Here is a 7,355-nt window from a genome sequence, read left to right as displayed (position 1 = left end):
ATATCTATCTGTATATCTAACTACTTACCTACCTATCATCTATATATTTATCCATCTGTTAATCTATATTCCTTTGATGTTTGTTTGTTTGTTTGTTTGTTTAGAAAAGAATCTTATTTTCTTTTGCAGCCCAGGCTCCTCTCTAACCACAGAACCTCCTGCCTCCTGATTGCTGGAATTCAAACTAATCTTTGCTTTAGTCTTTCTCAGGTCTTAGTTCTGCTACCCTCAGTGCCTAGCCTCTTATCTGATGTTCATAAATGGCTTTTTGGGGCCCAGTCATTTTGTTACATATTACATATAGTAAAGTAGGTAGAAAAATGCTTTTTTTATTTGCATCGGTTCTCTTTAGACTCTTACCCAGAAGTCTAAGCACAGTACTTTCACTTCTCATTCATCAGAATTTAAGACAATGTCATATTTAGGTTTAGGAGGTTGGTAAACAATGGTGTCTTAACTAGTCACATAGGCACTCCATAGGATTAGCCTCAAAAATAGCTATTAGGAGCAGATGGTCAATACCCTGCCAAAAGCACCATGAAATAGCAGCAGATATATGATGATCTGTGACACGTGTCTTCTTCATGTTCAACTCTAAATATCATTACATCAAACCACAAAACTTAAATTTAACATTTGATATTAATAATTGCATTATATTTTAATAATTCTTTTATATTATGTACTATGTCTATGTTACACACACAACATTTTTTCCATCTTTATTAAATTGAGTATTTCTTATTTACATTTCAAATGTTATTCCCTTTCCCGGTTTCCAGGCCAACATCCCCCTAACTCCTCCCCCTCCCCTTCTCTGTGGGTGTTCCCCTCCCCATCCTCCCCCCATTACCGCCCTCCCCCCAACAATCACGTTCACTGGGGGTCCAGCCTTAGCAGGACCAAGGGCTTCCCCTTCCACTGATGCTCTTACTAGGCTATTCATTGCTACCTATGAGGTCAGAGTCCAGGGTCAGTCCATGTATAGTCTTTAGGTAGTGGCTTATTCCCTGGAAGCTCTGGTTGGTTGGCAATGTTGTTCATATGGGGTCTCAAGCCCCTTCAAGCTCTTTCAGTCCTTTCTCTGATTCCTTCAATGGGGGTCCCGTTCTCAGTTCAGTGGTTTGCTGCTGGCATTCGACTATGTATTTGCCATATTCTAGCTGTGCACACAACATTTTAAACAGTACTTGTTTTGTTAACATTACATTGAACTAGCAATTTTCCATGTACCCATGTACCCATGTGTGTAAGCACATCATGGAGCATAACTTGGAGGATAACTTGAAGGATTTATTCTTGTCTTCAGCCACGTGGCCCCCAGGATTGAATCTCAGTTATCAGGTTTCACCGCAAGTTCCTTTATCCAAGTGGCTCTCCATGGTTCCAATTTTTTTTTAAATTAGCTAGTGAAAACTTGTCTGTACGTGCGTGTGAGTATGTTTTTATGACTGTGTGTTGTGTGAGTATATGTATGTGCATGTGTATGGGTGAATGTGTACCATGTTAAGTGTATAAGAATGTGTGTATATGAGTTTGTGTGTGAGATTGTGTGTGTGAGTATGTATGACTATGTGTGAAAGTTATGAGTGTATGTAAGTGTGTGTGAGTGTGTGGTATGTGAGTGTGTTTGAGAGTATGTGAGAGTATTGTGTGAGTGCATGCATATGAGTATTGTGGTATGTAAGTGTGTAAGAGTGAGTGACTGTGTGAAAGTATGTCAGTGTATGTGTGTGAACGTATGTGTAGGTATGTGTGAATGCATATGCATGTGAGTGTATGTATGAGTGTGTGCCTGTGTGGTGTGTGAGTGTATAGGAGTATGTGAATGTATTATGTGTGAGAATATGTGTATATGTGTGTGAATATGAATGTGTGTGAGTACACATGTGTGAGTATGCATGAGGGCATATGTCTGTGTGTGTGTGTGTGTGTGAGTACATGTGTGTGACTGTGAGTTTAGGTAAGTACATATGACTCTGTGTGTGTGTGTGTGTGTGTGTGTGTTTGTGTACACACATTAGTATGTATAATGCAGGTGCTCACACATGGTTGTCAGAGGATAACTTCAGGTTTTGTCCCTCTCTTGCTACCTTGTATGAGACAGGTCTCGTGTGTTTTATAGGAATTCTCCTTTTTCCCCTTTCCTCTCTGCTGTAGGAGTGTAGGGATTCCACTTTTAAATGGGGCCTGGGAATGAGAACTCAGGGTTTCAAGGTTGTACAGCGAGTGCTTTTACCAACTGAGTCATCTTCTTAGGAATTCTCTCAATTTTTTTCTACATGGTTTCTCAGCCTGGAAAAAAAAAATAAAGGAGCAACCTTGACAAAATGTGATTAACTTGACACAAAAGACTGGTTTTGTCAGTGTCCTTGTCACACCTATGAATTCTGTATCAGTCATGCCCCCACCAAATAAAACTTTAAAAGCATGCATAATGACAAGGTGTACAAAAGAGAGACCCAGCCTAGGAAGATGACCCAACAAGCCATCTGTCCCTCAACACCATCACAGCAGCATTTTCAAGCACAGGAGTAATTCAACTTGGTTAGCAGAAAAAAGCCTGTAAAAATTGCTTTCATAGGCCTGATCAAAACTTACATCAAATCACTCACACTCAGACATATATACATTTATACATACTTGCACACTCATTCACACACACACACACACACACACACATCAAAATTTAATTTTGTTAAATGTGTTTTTTCTTCACTTTGACTGGGAAAAACAAATTTATTGTGTTGATGAAAAGGTCCCTTACTAAACTTTGAGTACATTTTCTGTCCCTATGTCCCTTACAGTAAATGGTCTTGTACAGTCTCCAAAAAGTCAGTTGTCCACAACAGATAAAGGAAGCTGATACTTTGCAAGTGATAAGAGATGGCTTTGAATGTGTGTTGTCAACTCATCGAGGATAGCCTTGCCTTGGGCCTGCTGCTCTAGACAGCCTGCCCTAATGGCTTCATTTACTTGCAGTAGGTTCTGTCTTCCCTCTCACCCAATCATTTACATTGAGCTTATCAAAGTTTCGTGTGCATGCACGTCTGGTGCTTTTCCTAAAATGTAGATTTTAACTCAGTAGGGCAGACATGGGGTCTGAGACACCTCTGTCCTGATAGGCTGTCAGGTGTCCCCATTTCTGGGACCACAGGACACTGATGATGAAAGAAGAAGCAGAGAGTTGAGACGAAGGGTAGATGATGGAGTCCTGAGGTGAGCTACGTCAGAAACCTGAGGGCTGCATCCCAGCTCGGAGCCTCCTGTGTAGTAGTAAATTATTTAAAATCCTGACCTGGGGCTTCACTTTGATCATTGAGTTCCTGGATTAAAGACGCACGCACACACACACACACACACACACACACACACACACACACACACACACACCCTTTATATTTACACTATTGTTCTGCCTCAATCAGAACAATAGCTAGGCAGCTGCCTATCTTCCACGCTGTTAGAATCTAGTTTTCTATCAATAACCCCCAGTTACTTACTATTTTCTGTGTCCCATTTGGACTGCTCTTAACTTCTGTTGGGCAGCCCTCAGGGCCAAGATTTTATGGCTCGGCTAACCCGTGGTGGCTCTCCTTTCTCTTTTCTTCCTCCTCCTGTTCCTCCTTCTTCTCCCTCTTCCTTCTTCTTCCTCTTCTTTTCTTCTTCCTCTTCTTCCCCTTCTTGTTCTTGTTCCTTTACCTCGTCTTTTTCTTCCTCCTCCTCCTCCCCTCCTCCTCCCCTTCCTCCTCCTCTCCTCTTCCTCCTCCTCTTCCTCCTCCTCTTCCTCCTCCTCTTCCTCCTTCTCTTCCTCCTCTTTCTCCTCCTCCTCCTCCCCCCCTCCTCCTCCCTCATGATTCCAAGCCCTGGAAACCTAAACCCCAACTATGTCTCCCCCGCCCAGCTGTTAGCTGTCTGCATCTTCACTCACTAATCAGAATTAACTGGGTGGCAGAGTCATGGGGGCTATGCGCAGACTCCAAGTCTTGGGGCTTGCATTTAGCATTACAGCGGACAACAAAGGACAAAAACCGCAACACTCTGGTGTAGGTCTTTTGGTCCAGGACTCAAAAATTTGTATTTTAAATAATTTCCGGGATTCTGCTGTTGGTCCTGCTCTGGACAAGCAATGAGAGAAATGATCACATGCAAGCCAGTTCCGACCTCGTACAGCTGCCACGTATGGAATGTCTTCAAATACTTACCTTCTAAGGGAAACTCTGAGCTGTGAGGCCATTTTCTAGTCTGTAATTCCTCAGGCTATAAGCATTCTCTGGGAGGCAAAGTCAAAGAAAGAAAATCCTTTTGTTTCCACTCTGGGTTTTCTTTTGCACTGGAGTTCAGGGATCAAACCTAGCTGCTCACACGTGTGAAACAATTTGCCCCTGAGTTGCATCCCCTCCATTCCTTCCCAGTTGGATTGCAGCTTCTCTAACTTTTTCTGAAATCCAAAAGGGAGTAAGTAATTCTACATGAAATGACAGGTAAAACCCTTCTCACCTCAACTGTAGCCTTGAAATTTATTTTTAGAATTAATAGTGTCACATTATGTGGCTTAAATTGTCTAACTATCAGGAATAAAATGCCCAGTTCCAGATATTCATGGTTGCACATGGCAACTAAACACAAATTTCAAATCCTGTGTCCATGGTTTCTCATATCCAGTGCTGACCAAAGAGATGGTTTCTCATCCTCTATCACTAAAGTTAGTGAACAAATGACTTGTAACTGTATATTGTTTATCAAAAGGCACCTTATTCCTATTTATTCATAACAAGTAATGCAGATTTTAAACATTTTATCTTCATGTAACATTCATTATGAATACACCAGAAATCTGAGGGCCAGGTCAGGGGGGTTTCATGCTGATACATGCGCGCGCGCACGCGCGCGCGCACACACACACACACACACACACACACACACACACACACACACACACAAATACACACACACAAAAATACACACACCTTAAAATGGCTATTGTTGTTCATTAAAAGGATCTGAAGTAATACAGCATGGTTTTTATCTTTATGCAGATAGCATCTATTCCAGAAAATCTTTATTGTATTTTCACTTATTTTATTGGGCTTTACACACTGTGAATCTATGAATTCTTGGAAAGCTTTCTCCTTCTCTACTTTTTCCATTACCTCCAAGAGGACAAGTGATTACTGTGTTCCCATAGATTTATAAGAGAAGCAGATAATAAACGGGTCAATGCCATAATATTCCATGGCTATCGTTCCATTTCAGATTTCAATCATACACCATTTCTATGACCTACATACTACAAAAAGTGGATGTAAAACTTCCCAGATCTAAAACACTCATTTAAATATTTTCCAAATGACATTTCTACAAAGTAAATGTACACACAGGTTTCAAGTTCTATACAGTATTTTTAAACATTGAGAATTAACATTTAGTATGTTAGGGAGTATTTGAGGAAGCGTGCTCACTAAAGAAACTGCATCAATTCGTCTCTCCTGATCTTTCTTCCCATGGGTATTTTGTCTCTCTCATGAAATATTTGAAGCCAACTTCAAAAAGATAAAAGCTGGATATGGTCCCCCATATATGTTGAAATACAGAAAACATTTCATAGCTATCAATTTATTAAATCAACAATTAATTAAAAGTCAAATTTGTATGAAATACAGTACTTTATTAGCAAACTAAATGGTGCAGTCTGGTAGGGTTTCATATATTTAGTTCATCATACAGTTAATATTTAATTTTTGGTGAAAAATGAGAATTACTTGGAGTTGCCTAAATAAATCCAAAAATAAATATAATTCCTCTGAGAAAAGTTTTAATAATATATTGAAAAAAATTAAATATCTAAAACTGCTTGATACAGATAAATTCTCCAAACTTTCTAATAACGCCTAATGCTTTAGAGAGCCTTCTCTTGATGCGTAAGAAATCCACCTGTGGATATAAATTGTATGGTTTAATTTAGAAAAAAGTTTTCTCACATATAATTCAGTAAGTCTAAGAGCAAGATGACACAAACAACTGTAAGTGATTGTTAAGGGAATAATTTGCAACTGCTCAAAGAATATTCTATAACTACATTGAATAATATAACTTACTATGACCTTTGACACATTTCCAAATTGGTACTATTAGAGCCTAAAATGTCAAAATTCACATTGTCAGATGACATTTACCTCAAAAAGTAAAAATTGCATCACTCCCAAATCATCTTTTTTTTTTTTCCTTTTTTTCGGAGCTGGGGACCGAACCCAAGGCCTTGTGCTTGCTAGGCAAGTGCTCTACCACTGAGCTAAATCCCCAACCCACTCCCAAATCATCTTATAGTGACTGTAAAAATCACACATTATGGGGAATTTACAGATCATATCTGCCTTACTAATGCTATATTTCATTTTATTCCAATATCCAATTTTGCAATAAAAATCACCTTTCCTAATGAAGACCAATAAGACTTAAAGTGAAACAGCAAATTTTTTTGCCAATAGATAGAAAGTAATGGGTTAAGAAGGAAAGTTTAGTTTAAATGTAGTTTTCATGAAGTGTAACTTGACACATATCTGTACTTTCCCACAAAGGACTAATAAAATATAATTTAGATATATATTTTTTCTTTATAGATCAATAAAACAATCTTATTAAAATGTTACACCTCATTTATTCATGCATGTTAAAATAGCTATTGTTTCAATAAAATTTGGTAGATGTTCCTGTAATGAACTAATAATCTTAATGCATGTCCACTTAACATTATTTCTATCCTTCCAACTTTTTTTTTCCTCTGAGTAATTACCAAAGTATATTGAGTATTGTGTCCCAATGTGGACATTAACTCAGTATTAACATATGATAAGGACTAAGCCTTGTATCGGTTTCAGCTAGATGCTTCTATGGCTAGTTGGAGAGAAGTTTAAAGACAGAGACCAGTTAAAAGCCACTGAAATAGTAGATCAGTGTCAAGTTAAAGAGCTAGCAGTCCTCCCAAAGTATTTATATAATTTTTCATATTTTAGTACATATAAATGTGGCAAGGTAATACCACATTAAGTATGATCAGTGATATATATATATATTCCGTGAGCCTAAGCTAGTTTATAGAAATCAGGATTCCAGTGTTGTCGTTTTCATGGAATTCTTGACAAATCTCTACAGTTTTAGGTCCAGTGAGCATGATGCTCTGACCCACATTATTCAGACAGAAGCTCCATGATCCCATTGATAACATAGCCATGTGGGCAGAGATCGAGTCCTAAGCTTTGAAGACTCTGAATGAAGATAGCACTCTTCTAATGAGGGGAATGTACAGTGAGAGTAGAGCTTGTTAGGCACACAAAAGGCTATACCTAAAACACTTA

Source organism: Rattus rattus, chromosome 15, assembly GCF_011064425.1.
Source record: "Rattus rattus isolate New Zealand chromosome 15, Rrattus_CSIRO_v1, whole genome shotgun sequence".
Classification (NCBI taxonomy): Eukaryota; Metazoa; Chordata; class Mammalia; order Rodentia; family Muridae; genus Rattus; species Rattus rattus.
Note: the sequence above shows the minus strand (reverse complement) of the source record.